We start from the raw sequence: 18489 nt of genomic DNA on the forward strand, positions 1-18489 counted from the left end.
TATTTTTCACATATGTCAGAGCCTCTCGCGGTCGTCGTCGTCGTCGTCGTCGCCGTCGCCGCTTCTGCAGAAGTAGCAAATGGCCATCGTGGCAAATGCGGCGAGGCACGCCCTGCCTTCGATTCCGTATGCACAAAGTGTGTGGTCTTGTTTCCCAGTCTATATTTGTTCGGTCACGTAAGAGGTTGAATGTAACGAATGGGTGAGAAAGAGCAAGGGCAGCGGCTGTGTAGAACGAAAACACAAATTATCAGGGGTGTGAGCGTTTGGAGATGAGTCATATACAAGTTGCACTTGTTCGTCAGTGACTGTGTGGCCTAATGGATAAGGCGTCGGACTTCGGATCTGAAGATTACAGGTTCGAATGCTGTCACGCTCGTGTTTTATCAGTTCTGAAAAAGAAACATACCGTTTTAATGTAGCATTTGAGCAGTACGAAACCGTCTGAATGTTGCTGTTGACCATTTTCTGCTTGGAGATGCTCTTGAGCTTGAAACACACACTACAAGACCGGTGTTAACTAGCGAAATGGTCGGCAGAGTGCCGTCACCGCGAGTTTCCACTGGCACTTGCACATCTAAAACAACGTCGGAAAGTAACTCGTTCGCCTTTTGAGTCACATCAAGTATGAGTGTTAATTTTGACGCCACTAGCTCTGCAGGTTGTCATGCAATTCCTTACCTCTGAGAAATGATTATGAAATAAAAGTGAAGTACGTGACGAGTGTGACGTTAGGAAAACATTAGGCAGCATGGAGAGATTCTGTATGGGACCACCCAACCCAAACGAGTACTGTGTGACGTGCTGCCCGGCAAGTATTCACCGAAGCAGCCCGGCTAGCTCAGTCGGTAGAGCTTGAGACTCTCAATCTCAGGGTCTTGGGTTCGATCCCCACGCTGGGCGAAACGGAATTTTGTTACGCTGCAGATGTAAATTACCGTTTTTCTGATTAACGTGATGTAATGGAAATAGCAACTTTAAACTTTGCCTACGTCTCTGTCAGTCGCAAGGAAACTGTATTTGAAGGTGAAGGTGATTTTGTAGACATGTGTGAAAGACATGTTCTGAAATGCAAGTGTTGTTGTTTGGAGAGGACATCGGTTACGTGTCAGATGTGTAGCCAAGCAGTAATGGGTCGCCATAGCTGCAAATATTAGTCGGTAATATGAAGTGTTGTCAGCTGAAGTCTGATGATCCAGACTACCGTAAGGACGAAGTACGCAAAAGTACCGCTAGGCCGCGCCTCTTTAGCTCAGTGGTAGAGCACTGGACTAGTAAACCAAGGGTCGTGAGGTCCATCTTCAACGGAAGAAGTCGAATTTGGGAAACCAGTTGCGCGTCGTGGCCGTATAGCAAACAGCATCTGTGATGACGAACAATTAGCGACATGCCTTTTATTAAGAATTACTCTCAGATGTGATTAAGGCGAATGGCGCAGATAAAGCCTTTGCCAAAGCGGTACAGCATAAGGTGGGACGAGGCAGTCTGAATTACATTTTATAGATGTATTTCTCACTTATGTCAGAGGCTCTCGCGGTCGTCGTCGTCGTCGTCGTCGTCGTCGTCGTCGCCGCCGCTTCTGCAGAAGTAGCAAATGGCCATCGTGGCAAATGCGGCGAGGCACGCCCTGCCTTCGATTCCGTATGCACGAAGTGTGTGGTCTTGTTTTCCAGTCTATATTTGGTCGGTCACGTAAGAGGTTGAATGTAACGAATGGGTGGGAAAGAGCAAGGGCAGCGGCTGTGTAGAACGAAAACACAAATTATCAGGGGTGTGTGCGTTTCGAGATGAGTCATATACAAGTTGCACTTGGTCGTCAGTGACTGTGTGGCCTAATAGATAAGGAGTCGGACTTCGGATCTGAAGATTACAGGTTCGAATGCTGTCACGCACGTGTTTTATCAGTTCTGAAAAAGATACATACCGTTTTAATGTAGCATTTGAGCAGTACGAAACCGTCTGAATGTTGCTGTTGACCATTTTCTGCTTGGAGATGCTCTTGAGCTTGAAACACACACTACAAGACCGGTGTTAACTAGCGAAATGGTCGGCAGAGTGCCGTCACCGCGAGTTTCCACTGGCACTTGCACATCTAAAACAACGTCGGAAAGTAACTCGTTCGCCTTTTGAGTCACATCAAGTATGAGTGTTAATTTTGACGCCACTAGCTCTGCAGGTTGTCATGCAATTCCTTACCTCTCAGAAATGATTATGAAATAAAAGTGAAGTACGTGACGAGTGTGACGTTAGGAAAACATTAGGCAGCATGGAGAGATTCTGTATGGGACCACCCAACCCAAACGAGTACTGTGTGACGTGCTGCCCGGCAAGTATTCACCGAAGCACCCCGGCTAGCTCAGTCGGTAGAGCTTGAGACTCTCAATCTCAGGGTCGTGGGTTCGAGCCCCACGCTGGGCGAAACGGAATTTTGTTCCGCTGCAGATGTAAATTACCGTTTTTCTGATTAACGTGATGTAATGGAAATAGCAACTTTAAACTTTGCCTACGTCTCTGTCAGTCGCAAGGAAACTGTATTTGAAGGTGAAGGTGATTTTGTAGACATGTGTGAAAGACATGTTCTGAAATGCAAGTGTTGTTGTTTGGAGAGGACATCGGTTACGTGTCAGATGTGTAGCCAAGCAGTAATGGGTCGCCATAGCTGCAAATTTTGGTCGGTAATATGAAGTGTTGTCAGCTGAAGTCTGATGATCCAGACTACGTAAGTACGAAGTACGCAAAAGTACCGCTAGGCCGCGCCTCTTTAGCTCAGTGGTAGAGCACTGGACTAGTAAACCAAGGGTCGTGAGGTCCATCTTCAACGGTAGAAGTCGAATTTTGGAAACCAGTTGCGCGTCGTGGCCGTATAGCAAACAGCATCTGTGATGACGAACAATTAGCGACATGCTTTTTATTAAGAATTACTCTCAGATGTGATTAAGGCGAATGGCGCAGATAAAGCCTTTGCCAAAGCGGTACAGCATAAGGTGGGACGAGGCAGTCTGAATTACATTTTATAGATGTATTTCTCACATATGTCAGAGGCTCTCGCGGTCGTCGTCGTCGTCGTCGTCGTCGTCGTCGCCGCCGCTGCTTCTGCAGAAGTAGCAAATGGCCATCGTGGCAAATGCGGCGAGGCACGCCCTGCCTTCGATTCCGTATGCACGAAGTGTGTGGTCTTGTTTTCCAGTCTATATTTGGTCGGCCACGTAAGAGGTTGAATGTAACGAATGGGTGGGAAAGAGCAAGGGCAGCGGCTGTGTAGATCGAAAACACAAATTATCAGGGGTGTGAGCGTTTCGAGATGAGTCATATACAAGTTGCACTTGGTCGTCAGTGACTGTGTGGCCTAATAGATAAGGAGTCGGACTTCGGATCTGAAGATTACAGGTTCGAATGCTGTCACGCACGTGTTTTATCAGTTCTGAAAAAGAAACATACCGTTTTAATGTAGCATTTGAGCAGTACGAAACCGTCTGAATGTTGCTGTTGACCATTTTCTGCTTGGAGATGCTCTTGAGCTTGAAACACACACTACAAGACCGGTGTTAACTAGCGAAATGGTCGGCAGAGTGCCGTCACCGCGAGTTTCCACTGGCACTTGCACATCTAAAACAACGTCGGAAAGTAACTCGTTCGCCTTTTGAGTCACATCAAGTATGAGTGTTAATTTTGACGCCACTAGCTCTGCAGGTTGTCATGCAATTCCTTACCTCTCAGAAATGATTATGAAATAAAAGTGAAGTACGTGACGAGTGTGACGTTAGGAAAACATTAGGCAGCATGGAGAGATTCTGTATGGGACCACCCAACCCAAACGAGTACTGTGTGACGTGCTGCCCGGCAAGTATTCACCGAAGCAGCCCGGCTAGCTCAGTCGGTAGAGCTTGAGACTCTCAATCTCAGGGTCGTGGGTTCGAGCCCCACGCTGGGCGAAACGGAATTTTGTTCCGCTGCAGATGTAAATTACCGTTTTTCTGATTAACGTGATGTAATGGAAATAGCAACTTTAAACTTTGCCTACGTCTCTGTCAGCCGCAAGGAAACTGTATTTGAAGGTGAAGGTGATTTTGTAGACATGTGTGAAAGACATGTTCTGAAATGCAAGTGTTGTTGTTTGGAGAGGACATCGGTTACGTGTCAGATGTGTAGCCAAGCAGTAATGGGTCGCCATAGCTGCAAATATTAGTCGGTAATATGAAGTGTTGTCAGCTGAAGTCTGATGATCCAGACTACCGTAAGGACGAAGTACGCAAAAGTACCGCTAGGCCGCGCCTCTTTAGCTCAGTGGTAGAGCACTGGACTAGTAAACCAAGGGTCGTGAGGTCCATCTTCAACGGAAGAAGTCGAATTTGGGAAACCAGTTGCGCGTCGTGGCCGTATAGCAAACAGCATCTGTGATGACGAACAATTAGCGACATGCCTTTTATTAAGAATTACTCTCAGATGTGATTAAGGCGAATGGCGCAGATAAAGCCTTTGCCAAAGCGGTACAGCATAAGGTGGGACGAGGCAGTCTGAATTACATTTTATAGATGTATTTCTCACTTATGTCAGAGGCTCTCGCGGTCGTCGTCGTCGTCGTCGTCGTCGTCGTCGTCGTCGTCGTCGTCGTCGCCGCCGCTTCTGCAGAAGTAGCAAATGGCCATCGTGGCAAATGCGGCGAGGCACGCCCTGCCTTCGATTCCGTATGCACGAAGTGTGTGGTCTTGTTTTCCAGTCTATATTTGGTCGGTCACGTAAGAGGTTGAATGTAACGAATGGGTGGGAAAGAGCAAGGGCAGCGGCTGTGTAGAACGAAAACACAAATTATCAGGGGTGTGTGCGTTTCGAGATGAGTCATATACAAGTTGCACTTGGTCGTCAGTGACTGTGTGGCCTAATAGATAAGGAGTCGGACTTCGGATCTGAAGATTACAGGTTCGAATGCTGTCACGCACGTGTTTTATCAGTTCTGAAAAAGAAACATACCGTTTTAATGTAGCATTTGAGCAGTACGAAACCGTCTGAATGTTGCTGTTGACCATTTTCTGCTTGGAGATGCTCTTGAGCTTGAAACACACACTACAAGACCGGTGTTAACTAGCGAAATGGTCGGCAGAGTGCCGTCACCGCGAGTTTCCACTGGCACTTGCACATCTAAAACAACGTCGGAAAGTAACTCGTTCGCCTTTTGAGTCACATCAAGTATGAGTGTTAATTTTGACGCCACTAGCTCTGCAGGTTGTCATGCAATTCCTTACCTCTCAGAAATGATTATGAAATAAAAGTGAAGTACGTGACGAGTGTGACGTTAGGAAAACATTAGGCAGCATGGAGAGATTCTGTATGGGACCACCCAACCCAAACGAGTACTGTGTGACGTGCTGCCCGGCAAGTATTCACCGAAGCACCCCGGCTAGCTCAGTCGGTAGAGCTTGAGACTCTCAATCTCAGGGTCGTGGGTTCGAGCCCCACGCTGGGCGAAACGGAATTTTGTTCCGCTGCAGATGTAAATTACCGTTTTTCTGATTAACGTGATGTAATGGAAATAGCAACTTTAAACTTTGCCTACGTCTCTGTCAGTCGCAAGGAAACTGTATTTGAAGGTGAAGGTGATTTTGTAGACATGTGTGAAAGACATGTTCTGAAATGCAAGTGTTGTTGTTTGGAGAGGACATCGGTTACGTGTCAGATGTGTAGCCAAGCAGTAATGGGTCGCCATAGCTGCAAATTTTGGTCGGTAATATGAAGTGTTGTCAGCTGAAGTCTGATGATCCAGACTACGTAAGTACGAAGTACGCAAAAGTACCGCTAGGCCGCGCCTCTTTAGCTCAGTGGTAGAGCACTGGACTAGTAAACCAAGGGTCGTGAGGTCCATCTTCAACGGTAGAAGTCGAATTTTGGAAACCAGTTGCGCGTCGTGGCCGTATAGCAAACAGCATCTGTGATGACGAACAATTAGCGACATGCTTTTTATTAAGAATTACTCTCAGATGTGATTAAGGCGAATGGCGCAGATAAAGCCTTTGCCAAAGCGGTACAGCATAAGGTGGGACGAGGCAGTCTGAATTACATTTTATAGATGTATTTCTCACATATGTCAGAGGCTCTCGCGGTCGTCGTCGTCGTCGTCGTCGTCGTCGTCGCCGCCGCCGCTTCTGCAGAAGTAGCAAATGGCCATCGTGGCAAATGCGGCGAGGCACGCCCTGCCTTCGATTCCGTATGCACGAAGTGTGTGGTCTTGTTTTCCAGTCTATATTTGGTCGGCCACGTAAGAGGTTGAATGTAACGAATGGGTGGGAAAGAGCAAGGGCAGCGGCTGTGTAGATCGAAAACACAAATTATCAGGGGTGTGAGCGTTTCGAGATGAGTCATATACAAGTTGCACTTGGTCGTCAGTGACTGTGTGGCCTAATAGATAAGGAGTCGGACTTCGGATCTGAAGATTACAGGTTCGAATGCTGTCACGCACGTGTTTTATCAGTTCTGAAAAAGAAACATACCGTTTTAATGTAGCATTTGAGCAGTACGAAACCGTCTGAATGTTGCTGTTGACCATTTTCTGCTTGGAGATGCTCTTGAGCTTGAAACACACACTACAAGACCGGTGTTAACTAGCGAAATGGTCGGCAGAGTGCCGTCACCGCGAGTTTCCACTGGCACTTGCACATCTAAAACAACGTCGGAAAGTAACTCGTTCGCCTTTTGAGTCACATCAAGTATGAGTGTTAATTTTGACGCCACTAGCTCTGCAGGTTGTCATGCAATTCCTTACCTCTCAGAAATGATTATGAAATAAAAGTGAAGTACGTGACGAGTGTGACGTTAGGAAAACATTAGGCAGCATGGAGAGATTCTGTATGGGACCACCCAACCCAAACGAGTACTGTGTGACGTGCTGCCCGGCAAGTATTCACCGAAGCAGCCCGGCTAGCTCAGTCGGTAGAGCTTGAGACTCTCAATCTCAGGGTCGTGGGTTCGAGCCCCACACTGGGCGAAACGGAATTTTGTTCCGCTGCAGATGTAAATTACCGTTTTTCTGATTAACGTGATGTAATGGAAATAGCAACTTTAAACTTTGCCTACGTCTCTGTCAGTCGCAAGGAAACTGTATTTGAAGGTGAAGGTGATTTTGTAGACATGTGTGAAAGACATGTTCTGAAATGCAAGTGTTGTTGTTTGGAGAGGACATCGGTTACGTGTCAGATGTGTAGCCAAGCAGTAATGGGTCGCCATAGCTGCAAATTTTGGTCGGTAATATGAAGTGTTGTCAGCTGAAGTCTGTTGATCCAGACGACCGTAAGGACGAAGTACGCAAAAGTATCGCTAGGCCGCGCCTCTTTAGCTCAGTGGTAGAGCACTGGACTAGTAAACCAAGGGTCGTGAGGTCCATCTTCAACGGTAGAAGTCGAATTTTGGAAACCAGTTGCGCGTCGTGGCCGTATAGCAAACAGCATCTGTGATGACGAACAATTAGCGATATGCTTTTTATTAAGAATTACTCTCAGATGTGATTAAGGCGAATGGCGCAGATAAAGCCTTTGCCAAAGCGGTACAGCATAAGGTGGGACGAGGCAGTCTGAATTACATTTTATAGATGTATTTCTCACATATGTCAGAGCCTCTCGCGGTCGTCGTCGTCGTCGTCGTCGTCGTCGTCGTCGCCGCCGCCGCTTCTGCAGAAGTAGCAAATGGCCATCGTGGCAAATGCTGCGAGGCACGGTCTGCCTTCGATTCCGTATGCACAAAGTGTGTGGTCTTGTTTCCCAGTCTATATTTGTTCGGTCACGTAAGAGGTTGAATGTAACGAATGGGTGGGAAAGAGCAAGGGCAGCGGCTGTGTAGAACGAAAACACAAATTATCAGGGGTGTGAGCGTTTCGAGATGAGTCATATACAAGTTGCACTTGGTCGTCAGTGACTGTGTGGCCTAATGGATAAGGCGTCGGACTTCGGATTTGAAGATTACAGGTTCGAATGCTGTCACGCTCGTGTTTTATCAGTTCTGAAAAAGAAACATACCGTTTTAATGTAGCATTTGAGCAGTACGAAACCGTCTGAATGTTGCTGTTGACCATTTTCTGCTTGGAGATGCTCTTGAGCTTGAAACACACACTACAAGACCGGTGTTAACTAGCGAAATGGTCGGCAGAGTGCTGTCACCGCGAGTTTCCACTGGCACTTGCACATCTAAAACAACGTCGGAAAGTAACTCGTTCGCCTTTTGAGTCACATCAAGTATGAGTGTTAATTTTGACGCCACTAGCTCTGCAGGTTGTCATGCAATTCCTTACCTCTCAGAAATGATTATGAAATAAAAGTGAAGTACGTGACGAGTGTGACGTTAGGAAAACATTAGGCAGCATGGAGAGATTCTGTATGGGACCACCCAACCCAAACGAGTACTGTGTGACGTGCTGCCCGGCAAGTATTCACCGAAGCAGCCCGGCTAGCTCAGTCGGCAGAGCATGAGACTCATAATCTCAGGGTCGTGGGTTCGAGCACCACACTGCGCGAAACGGAATTTTTTTCCGCTGCAAATGTAAATTACCGTTTTTCTGATTAACGTGATGTAATGGAAATAGCAACTTTTAACATTGCTTACGTCTCTGTCAGTCGCAAGGAAACTGTATTTGAAGGTGAAGGTGATTTTGTAGACATGTGTGAAAGACATGTTCTGAAATGCAAGTGTTGTTGTTTGGAGAGGACATCGGTTACGTGTCAGATGTGTAGCCAAGCAGTAATGGGTCGCCATAGCAGCAAATATTAGTCGGTAATATGAAGTGTTGTCAGCTTAAGTCTGATGATCCAGACTACCGTAAGGACGAAGTACGCAAAAGTCCCGCTAGACCGCGCCTCTTTAGCTCAGTGGTAGAGCACTGGACTAGTAAACCAAGGGTCGTGAGGTCCATCTTCAACGGTAGAAGTCGAATTTTGGAAACCAGTTGCACGTCGTGGCCGTATAGCAAACAGCATCTGTGATGACGAACAATTAGCGACATGCCTTTTATTAAGAATTACTCTCAGATGTGATTAAGGCGAATGGCGCAGATAAAGCCTTTGCCAAAGCGGTACAGCATAAGGTGAGACGAGGCAGTCTGAATTACATTTTATAGATGTATTTCTCACATATGTCAGAACCTCTCGCGGTCGTCGTCGTCGTCGTCGTCGTCGTCGTCGCCGCCGCCGCTTCTGCAGAACTAGCAAATGGCCATCGTGGCAAATGCTGCGAGGCACGCTCTGCCTTCGATTCCGTATGCACAAAGTGTGTGGTCTTGTTTCCCAGTCTATATTTGTTCGGTCACGTAAGAGGTTGAATGTAACGAATGGGTGGGAAAGAGCAAGGGCAGCGGCTGTGTAGAACGAAAACACAAATTATCAGGGGTGTGAGCGTTTCGAGATGAGTCATATACTAGTTGCACTTGGTCGTCAGTGACTGTGTGGCCTAATGGATAAGGCGTCGGACTTCGGATCTGAAGATTACAGGTTCGAATGCTGTCACGCTCGTGTTTTATCAGTTCTGAAAAAGAAACATACCGTTTTAATGTAGCATTTGAGCAGTACGAAACCGTCTGAATGTTGCTGTTGACCATTTTCTGCTTGGAGATGCTCTTGAGCTTGAAACACACACTACAAGACCGGTGTTAACTAGCGAAATGGTCGGCAGAGTGCCGTCACCGCGAGTTTCCACTGGCACTTGCACATCTAAAACAACGTTGGAAAGTAACTCGTTCGCCTTTTGAGTCACATCAAGTATGAGTGTTAATTTTGACGCCACTAGCTCTGCAGGTTGTCATGCAATTCCTTACCTCTGAGAAATGATTATGAAATAAAAGTGAAGTACGTGACGAGTGTGACGTTAGGAAAACATTAGGCAGCATGGAGAGATTCTGTATGGGACCACCCAACCCAAACGAGTACTGTGTGACGTGCTGCGCGGCTAGCTCAGTCGGTAGAGCTTGAGACTTTCAATCTCAGGGTCGTGGGTTCGATCCCCACGCTGGGCGAAACGGAATTTTGTTCCGCTGCAGATGTAAATTACCGTTTTTCTGATTAACGTGATGTAATGGAAATAGCAACTTTAAACTTTGCCTACGTCTCTGTCAGTCGCAAGGAAACTGTATTTGAAGGTGAAGGTGATTTTGTAGACATGTGTGAAAGACATGTTCTGAAATGCAAGTGTTGTTGTTTGGAGAGGACATCGGTTACGTGTCAGATGTGTAGCCAAGCAGTAATGGGTCGCCATAGCTGCAAATATTAGTCGGTAATATGAAGTGTTGTCAGCTGAAGTCTGATGATCCAGACTACTGTAAGGACGAAGTACGCAAAAGTACCGTTAGGCCGCGCCTCTTTAGCTCAGTGGTAGAGCACTGGACTAGTAAACCAAGGGTCGTGAGGTCCATCTTCAACGGTAGAAGTCGAATTTTGGAAACCTGTTGCGCGTCGTGGCCGTATAGCAAACAGCATCTGTGATGACGAACAATTAGCGACATGCCTTTTATTAAGAATTCCTCTCAGATGTGATTAAGGCGAATGGCGCAGATAAAGCCTTTGCCAAAGCGGTACAGCATAAGGTGGGAAGAGGCAGTCTGAATTACATTTTATAGATGTATTTCTCACATATGTCAGAGCCTCTCGCGGTCGTCGTCGTCGTCGTCGTCGTCGTCGTCGTCGCCGCCGCCGCTTCTGCAGAAGTAGCAAATGGCCATCGTGGCAAATGTTGCGAGGCACGCTCTGCCTTCGATTCCGTATGCACAAAGTGTGTGGTCTTGTTTCCCAGTCTATATTTGTTCGGTCACGTAAGAGGTTGAATGTAACGAATGGGTGGGAAAGAGCAAGGGCAGCGGCTGTGTAGAACGAAAACACAAATTATCAGGGGTGTGAGCGTTTCGAGATGAGTCATATACAAGTTGCACTTGGTCGTCAGTGACTGTGTGGCCTAATGGATAAGGCGTCGGACTTCGGATCTGAAGATTACAGATTCGAATGCTGTCACGCTCGTGTTTTATCAGTTCTGAAAAAGAAACATACCGTTTTAATGTAGCATTTGAGCAGTACGAAACCGTCTGAATGTTGCTGTTGACCATTTTCTGCTTGGAGATGCTCTTGAGCTTGAAACACACACTACAAGACCGGTGTTAACTAGCGAAATGGTCGGCAGAGTGCTGTCACCGCGAGTTTCCACTGGCACTTGCACATCTAAAACAACGTCGGAAAGTAACTCGTTCGCCTTTTGAGTCACATCAAGTATGAGTGTTAATTTTGACGCCACTAGCTCTGCAGGTTGTCATGCAATTCCTTACCTCTCAGAAATGATTATGAAATAAAAGTGAAGTACGTGACGAGTGTGACGTTAGGAAAACATTAGGCAGCATGGAGAGATTCTGTATGGGACCACCCAACCCAAACGAGTACTGTGTGACGTGTTGCTCGGCAAGTATTCACCGAAGCAGCCCGGCTAGCTCAGTCGGCAGAGCATGAGACTCTTAATCTCAGGGTCGTGGGTTCGAGCACCACACTGCGCGGAACGGAATTTTTTTCCGCTGCAAATGTAAATTACCGTTTTTCTGATTAACGTGATGTAATGGAAATAGCAACTTTTAACATTGCTTACGTCTCTGTCAGTCGCAAGGAAACTGTATTTGAAGGTGAAGGTGATTTTGTAGACATGTGTGAAAGACATGTTCTGAAATGCAAGTGTTGTTGTTTGGAGAGGACATCGGTTACGTGTCAGATGTGTAGCCAAGCAGTAATGGGTCGCCATAGCTGCAAATATTAGTCGGTAATATGAAGTGTTGTCAGCTGAAGTCTGATGATCCAGACGACCGTAAGGACGAAGTATGCAAATGTACCGCTAGGCCGCGCCTCTTTAGCTCAGTGGTAGAGCACTGGACTAGTAAACCAAGGATCGTGAGTTCCATCCTCAAAGGAAGAAGTCGAATTTTGGAAATCAGTTGCGCGTCGTGGCCGTATAGCAAACAGTACATGTGATGACGAACAATTAGCGACATGCCTTTTATTAAGAATTACTCTCAGATGTGATTAAGGCGAAAGGCGCAGATAAAGCCTTTGCCAAAGCGGTTCAGAATAAGGTGGGACGAGGCAGTCTGAATTACATTTTATAGATGTATTTCTCACATATGTCAGAGGCTCTCGCGGTCGTCGTCGTCGTCGTCGTCGTCGCCGCCGCCGCTTCTGCAGAAGTAGCAAATGGCCATCGTGGCAAATGCGGCGAGGCACGCCCTGCCTTCGATTCCGTATGCACAAAGTGTGTGGTCTTGTTTCCCAGTCTATATTTGTTCGGTCACGTAAGAGGTTGAATGTAACGAATGGGTGGGAAAGAGCTAGGGCAGCGGCTGTGTAGAACGAAAACACAAATTATCAGGGGTGTGAGCGTTTCGAGATGAGTCATATACAAGTTGCACTTGGTCGTCAGTGACTGTGTGGCCTAATGGATAAGGCGTCGGACTTCAGATCTGAAGATTACAGGTTCGAATGCTGTCACGCTCGTGTTTTATCAGTTCTGAAAAAGAAACATACCTTTTTAATGTAGCATTTGAGCAGTACGAAACCGTCTGAATGTTGCTGTTGACCATTTTCTGCTTGGAGATGCTCTTGAGCTTGAAACACACACTACAAGACCGGTGTTAACTAGCGAAATGGTCGGCAGAGTGCCGTCACCGCGAGTTTCCACTGGCACTTGCACATCTAAAACAACGTCGGAAAGTAACTCGTTCCCCTTTTGAGTCACATCAAGTTTGAGTGTTAATTTTGACGCCACTAGCTCTGCAGGTTGTCATGCAATACCTTACCTCTCAGAAATGATTATGAAATAAAAGTGAAGTACGTGACGAGTGTGACATTAGGAAAACATTAGGCAGCATGGAGGGATGCTGTATGGGACCACCCAACCCAAACGAGTACTGTGTGACGTGCTGCCCGGCAAGTATTCACCGAAGCAGCCCGGCTAGCTCAGTCGGTAGAGCATGAGACTCTTAATCTCAGGGTCGTGGGTTCGAACCCCACGCTGGGCGAAACGGAATTTTGTTCCGCTGCAAATGTAAATTACCGTTTTTCTGATTAACGTGATGTAATGGAAATAGCAACTTTAAATTTTGCCTACGTCTCTGTCAGTCGCAAGGAAACTGTATTTGAAGGTGAAGGTGATTTTGTAGACATGTGTGAAAGACATGTTCTGAAATGCAAGTGTTGTTGTTTGGAGAGGACATCGGTTACGTGTCAGATGTGTAGCCAAGCAGTAATGGGTCGCCATAGCTGCAAATATTAGTCGGTATTATGAAGTGTTGTCAGCTGAAGTCTGTTGATCCAGACGACCGTAAGGACGAATTACGCAAGTGTACCACTAGGATGCGCCTCTTTAGCTCAGTGGTAGAGCACTGGACTAGTAAACCAAGGGTCGGGAGTTCCATCCTCAAAGAAAGAAGTCGAATTTTGGAAATCAGTTGCGCGTCGTGGCCGTATAGCAAACAGTATCTGTGATGACGAACAGTTAGCGACATGCCTTTTATTAAGAATTACTCTCAGATGTGATTAAGGCGAATGGCGCAGATAAAGCCTTTGCCAAAGCGGTTCAGCATAAGGTGGGACGAGGCAGTCTGAATTACATTTTATAGATGTATTTCTCACATATGTCAGAGGCTCTCGCGGTCGTCGTCGTCGTCGTCGTCGTCGTCGCCGCCGCCGCTTCTGCAGAAGTAGCAAATGGCCATCGTGGCAAATGCGACGAGGCACGCCCTGCCTTCGATTCCGTATGCACAAAGTGTGTGGTCTTGTTTCCCAGTCTATATTTGTTCGGTCACGTAAGAGGTTGAATGTAACGAATGGGTGGGAAAGAGCAAGGGCAGCGGCTGCGTAGAACGAAAACACAAATTATCAGGGGTGTGAGCGTTTCGAGATGAGTCATATACAAGTTGCACTTGGTCGTCAGTGACTGTGTGGCCTAATGGATAAGGCGTCGGACTTCGGATCTGAAGATTACAAGTTCGAATGCTGTCACACTCGTGTTTTATCAGTTCTGAAAAAGAAACATACCGTTTTAATGTAGCGTTTGAGCAGTACGAAACCGTCTGAATGTTGCTGTTGACCATTTTCTGCTTGGAGATGCTCTTGAGCTTGAAACACACACTACAAGACCAGTGTTAACTAGCGAAATGGTCGGCAGATTGCCGTCACCGCGGGTTCCACTGGCACTTGCACATCTAAAACAACGTCGGAAAGTAACTCGTTCGCCTTTTGAGTCACATCAAGTATGAGTGTTAATTTTGACGCCACTAGCTCTGCAGGTTGTCATGCAATTCCTTACCTCTCAGAAATGATTATGAAATAAAAGTGAAGTACGTGACGAGTGTGACGTTAGGAAAACATTAGGCAGCATGGAGAGATTCTGTATGGGACCACCCAACCCAAACGAGTACTGTGCAGGCAAGTATTCACCGAAGCAGCCCGGCTAGCTCAGTCGGTAGAGCATGAGACTCTTAATCTCAGGGTCGTGGGTTCGAGCCCCACGCTGGGCGAAACGGTATTTTGTTCCGCTGCAGATGTAAATTACCGTTTTTCTGATTAACGTGATGTAATGGAAATAGCAACTTTAAACTTTGCCTACGTCTCTGTCAGTCGCAAGGAAACTGTATTTGAAGGTGAAGGTGATTTTGTAGACATGTGTGAAAGACATGTTCTGAAATGCAAGTGTTGTTGTTTGGAGAGGACATCGGTTACGTGTCAGATGTGTAGCCAAGCAGTAATGGGTCGACATAGCTGCAAATATTTGTCGGTAATATGAAGTGTTGTCAGCTGAAGTCTGATGATCCAGACGACCGTAAGGACGAAGTACGCAAAAGTACCGCTAGGCCGCGCCTCTTTAGCTCAGTGGTAGAGCACTGGACTAGTAAACCAAGGGTCGTGAGTTCCATCCTCAAAGGAACAAGTCGAATTTTGGAAATCAGTTGCGCGTCGTGGCCGTATAGCAAACAGTATCTGTGATGACGAACAATTAGCGACATGCCTCATATTAAGAATTACTCTCAGATGTGATTAAGGCGAATGGCGCAGATAAAGCCTTTGCCAAAGCGGTACAACATAAGGTGGGACGAGGCAGTCTGAATTACATTTTATAGATGTATTTCTCACATATGTCAGAGCCTCTCGCGGTCGTCGTCGTCGTCGTCGTCGTCGTCGTCGCCGCCGCCGCTTCTGCAGAAGTACCAAATGGCCATCGTGGCAAATGCGGCGAGGCACGCCCTGCCTTCGATTCCGTATGCACAAAGTGTGTGGTCTTGTTTCCCAGTCTATACTTGGTCGGTCACGTAAGAGGTTGAATGTAACGAATGGGTGGGAAAGAGCAAGGGCAGCGGCTGTGTAGAACGAAAACACAAATTATCAGGGGTGTGAGCGTTTCGAGATGAGTCATATACAAGTTGCACTTGGTCGTCAGTGACTGTGTGGCCTAATGGATAAGGCGTCGGACTTCGGATCTGAAGATTACAGGTTCGAATGCTGTCACGTTCGTGTTTTATCAAATCTGAAAAAGAAACATACCGTTTTAATGAAGGGTTTGAGCAGTACGAAACCGTCTGAATGTTGCTGTTGACCATGTTCTGCTTGGAGATGCTCTTGAGCTTGAAACACACACTACAAGACCGGTGTTAACTAGCGAAATGGTCGGCAGAGTGCCGTCACCGCGAGTTTCCACTGGCACTTGCACATCTAAAACAACGTCGGAAAGTAACTCGTTCGCCTTTTGAGTCACATCAAGTATGAGTGTTAATTTTGACGCCACTAGCTCTGCAGGTTGTCATGCAATTCCTTACCTCTGAGAAATGATTATGAAATAAAAGTGAAGTACGTGACGAGTGTGACGTTAGGAAAACATTAGGCAGCATGGAGAGATTCTGTATGGGACCACCCAACCCAAACAAGTACTGTGTGACGTGCTGCCCGGCAAGTATTCACCGAAGCAGCCCGGCTAGCTCAGTCGGTAGAGCATGATACCCTTAATCTCAGTGTCGTGGGTTCGGGCCCTCGCTGGGCGAAACGGAATTTTGTTCCGCTGCAGATGTAAATTACCGTTTTTCTGATTAACGTGATGTAATGGAAACAGCAACTTTAAACTTTGCCTACATCTCTGTCAGTCGCAAGGAAACTGTATTTGAAGGTGAAGGTGATTTTGTAGACATGTGTGAAAGACATGTTCTGAAATGCAAGTGTTGTTGTTTGGAGAGGACATCGGTTACGTGTCAGATGTGTAGCCAAGCAGTAATGGGTCGCCATAGCTTCAAATATTAGTCGGTAATATGAAGTGTTGTCAGCTGAAGTCTGATGATCCAGACGACCGTAAGGACGAAGTACGCAAAAGCATCGCTAGGCCGCGCCTCTTTAGCTCAGTGGTAGAGCACTGGACTAGTAAACCATGGCTCGTGAGGTCCATCCTCAAAGGAAGAAGTCGAATTTTGGAAATCAGTTGCGCGTCGTGGCCGTATAGCAAACAGTATCTGTGATGACGAACAATTAGCGACATGCCTTTTATTAAGAATTACTCTCAGATGTGATTAAGGCGAATGGCGCAGATAAAGCCTTTGCCAAAGCGGTTCAGCATAAGCTGGGAGGACGAGGCAGTCTGAATTGCATTTTATAGATTATTTCTCACATATGTCAGAGCCTCTCGCGATCGTCGTCGTCGTCGTCGTCGTCGTCGTCGTAGTCGTCGTCGCCGCCGCCGCCGCTTCTGCAGAAGTAGCAAATGGCCATCGTGGCAAATGCGGCGAGGCACGCCCTGCCTTCGATTCCGTATGCAAAAAGTGTGTGGTCTTGTTTCCCAGTCTATATTTGGTCGGTCACGTAAGAGGTTGAATGTAACGAATGGGTGGGAAAGAGCAAGGGCAGCGGCTGTGTAGAACGAAAACACAAATTATCAGGGGTGTGAGCGTTTCGAGATGAGTCATATACAAGTTGCACTTTGTCGTCAGTGGCTGTGTGGCCTAATGGATAAGGCGTCGGACTTCGGATTTGAAGATTACAGGTTCGAATGCTGTCACGCTCGTGTTTTATCAGTTCTGAAAAAGAAACATACCGTTTTAATGTAGCATTTGAGCAGTACGAAACCGTCTGAATGTTGCTGTTGACCATTTTCTGCTTGGAGATGCTCTTGAGCTTGAAACACACACTACAAGACCGGTGTTAACTAGCGAAATGGTCGGCAGAGTGCCGTCACCGCGAGTTTCCACTGGCACTTGCACATCTAAAACAACGTCGGAAAGTAACTCGTTCGCCTTTTGAGTCACATCAAGTATGAGTGTTAATTTTGACGCCACTAGCTCTGCAGGTTGTCATGCAATTCCTTGCCTCTCAGAAATGATTATGAAATAAAAGTGAAGTACGTGACAAGTGTGACGTTAGGAAAACATTAGGCAGCATGGAGAGATTCTGTATGGGACCACCCAACCCAAACGAGTACTGTGTGACGTGCTGCTCGGCAAGTATTCACCGAAGCAGCCCGGCTAGCTCAGTCGGTAGAGCATGAGGCTCTTAATCTAAGGGTCGTGGGTTCGAGCCCCACGCTGGGCGAAACGGAATTTTGTTCCGCTGCAAAATGTAAATTACCGTTTTTCTGATTAACGTGATGTAATTGAAATAGCAACTTTAAACTTTGCCTACGTCTCTGTCAGTCGCAAGGAAACTGTATTTGAAGGTGAAGGTGATTTTGTAGACATGTGTGAAAGACATGTTCTGAAATGCATGTGTTGTTGTTTGGAGAGGACATCGGTTACGTGTCAGATGTGTAGCCAAGCAGTAATGGGTCGCCATAGCTGCAAATATTAGTCGGTAATATGAAGTGTTGTCAGCTGAAGTCTGATGATCCAGACTACCGTAAGGACGAAGTACGCAAAAGTACCGCTAGGCCGCGCCTCTTTAGCTCAGTGGTAGAGCACTGGACTAGTAAACCATGGCTCGTGAGGTCCATCCTCAAAGGAAGAAGTCGAATTTTGGAAATCAGTTGCGCGTCGTGGCCGTATAGCAAACAGTATTTGTGATGACGAACAATTAGCGACATGCCTTTTATTAAGAATTACTCTCAGATGTGATTAAGGCGAATGGCGCAGATAAAGCCTTTGCCAAAGCGGTACAGCATAAGGTGGGACGAGGCAGTCTGAATTACATTTTATAGATGTATTTCTCACATATGTCAGAGCCTCTCGCGGTCGTCGTCGTCGTCGTCGTCGTCGTCGTCGTCGTCGTCGTCGTCGTCGCCGCCGCCGCTTCTGCAGAAGTAGCAAATGGCCATCGTGGCAAATGCGGCGAGGCACGCCCTGCCTTCGATTCCGTATGCACAAAGTGTGTGGTCTTGTTTCCCAGTCTATATTTGTTCGGTCACGTAAGAGGTTGAATGTAACGAATTGGTGGGAAAGAGCAAGGGCAGCGGGTGTGTAGAACGAAAACACAAATTATCAGGGGTGTGAGCGTTTCGAGATAAGTCATATACAAGTTGCACTTGTTC

General features: G+C 46.8%; 11 non-coding genes across 11 annotated transcripts; all 11 read left to right on the forward strand.

Annotated features, from left to right (window-relative positions):
- Positions 1-830: 830 nt before the first annotated feature.
- On the forward strand, positions 831-903 carry Trnae-cuc (transfer RNA glutamic acid (anticodon CUC)). Its single transcript has one exon. It is a non-coding gene; the product is annotated as a tRNA-Glu (tRNA).
- Positions 904-2345: 1442 nt separating this feature from the next.
- Positions 2346-2418, forward strand: Trnae-cuc (transfer RNA glutamic acid (anticodon CUC)). Its single transcript has one exon. It is a non-coding gene; the product is annotated as a tRNA-Glu (tRNA).
- A 1441-nt stretch (positions 2419-3859) lies between these two features.
- Positions 3860-3932, forward strand: Trnae-cuc (transfer RNA glutamic acid (anticodon CUC)). Its single transcript has one exon. It is a non-coding gene; the product is annotated as a tRNA-Glu (tRNA).
- A 1457-nt stretch (positions 3933-5389) lies between these two features.
- On the forward strand, positions 5390-5462 carry Trnae-cuc (transfer RNA glutamic acid (anticodon CUC)). Its single transcript has one exon. It is a non-coding gene; the product is annotated as a tRNA-Glu (tRNA).
- Positions 5463-6903: 1441 nt separating this feature from the next.
- On the forward strand, positions 6904-6976 carry Trnae-cuc (transfer RNA glutamic acid (anticodon CUC)). Its single transcript has one exon. It is a non-coding gene; the product is annotated as a tRNA-Glu (tRNA).
- A 1445-nt stretch (positions 6977-8421) lies between these two features.
- On the forward strand, positions 8422-8494 carry Trnam-cau (transfer RNA methionine (anticodon CAU)). The gene has a single exon. It is a non-coding gene; the product is annotated as a tRNA-Met (tRNA).
- A 1418-nt stretch (positions 8495-9912) lies between these two features.
- On the forward strand, positions 9913-9985 carry Trnae-uuc (transfer RNA glutamic acid (anticodon UUC)). Its single transcript has one exon. It is a non-coding gene; the product is annotated as a tRNA-Glu (tRNA).
- A 1445-nt stretch (positions 9986-11430) lies between these two features.
- Positions 11431-11503, forward strand: Trnak-cuu (transfer RNA lysine (anticodon CUU)). Its single transcript has one exon. It is a non-coding gene; the product is annotated as a tRNA-Lys (tRNA).
- A 1436-nt stretch (positions 11504-12939) lies between these two features.
- Positions 12940-13012, forward strand: Trnak-cuu (transfer RNA lysine (anticodon CUU)). The gene has a single exon. It is a non-coding gene; the product is annotated as a tRNA-Lys (tRNA).
- A 1427-nt stretch (positions 13013-14439) lies between these two features.
- Positions 14440-14512, forward strand: Trnak-cuu (transfer RNA lysine (anticodon CUU)). Its single transcript has one exon. It is a non-coding gene; the product is annotated as a tRNA-Lys (tRNA).
- Positions 14513-17485: 2973 nt separating this feature from the next.
- On the forward strand, positions 17486-17558 carry Trnak-cuu (transfer RNA lysine (anticodon CUU)). Its single transcript has one exon. It is a non-coding gene; the product is annotated as a tRNA-Lys (tRNA).
- The last annotated feature ends 931 nt before the right edge of the window (positions 17559-18489 follow it).

The sequence above is a fragment of the Schistocerca gregaria genome, chromosome 8, assembly GCF_023897955.1.
Source record: "Schistocerca gregaria isolate iqSchGreg1 chromosome 8, iqSchGreg1.2, whole genome shotgun sequence".
NCBI lineage: Eukaryota > Metazoa > Arthropoda > Insecta > Orthoptera > Acrididae > Schistocerca > Schistocerca gregaria.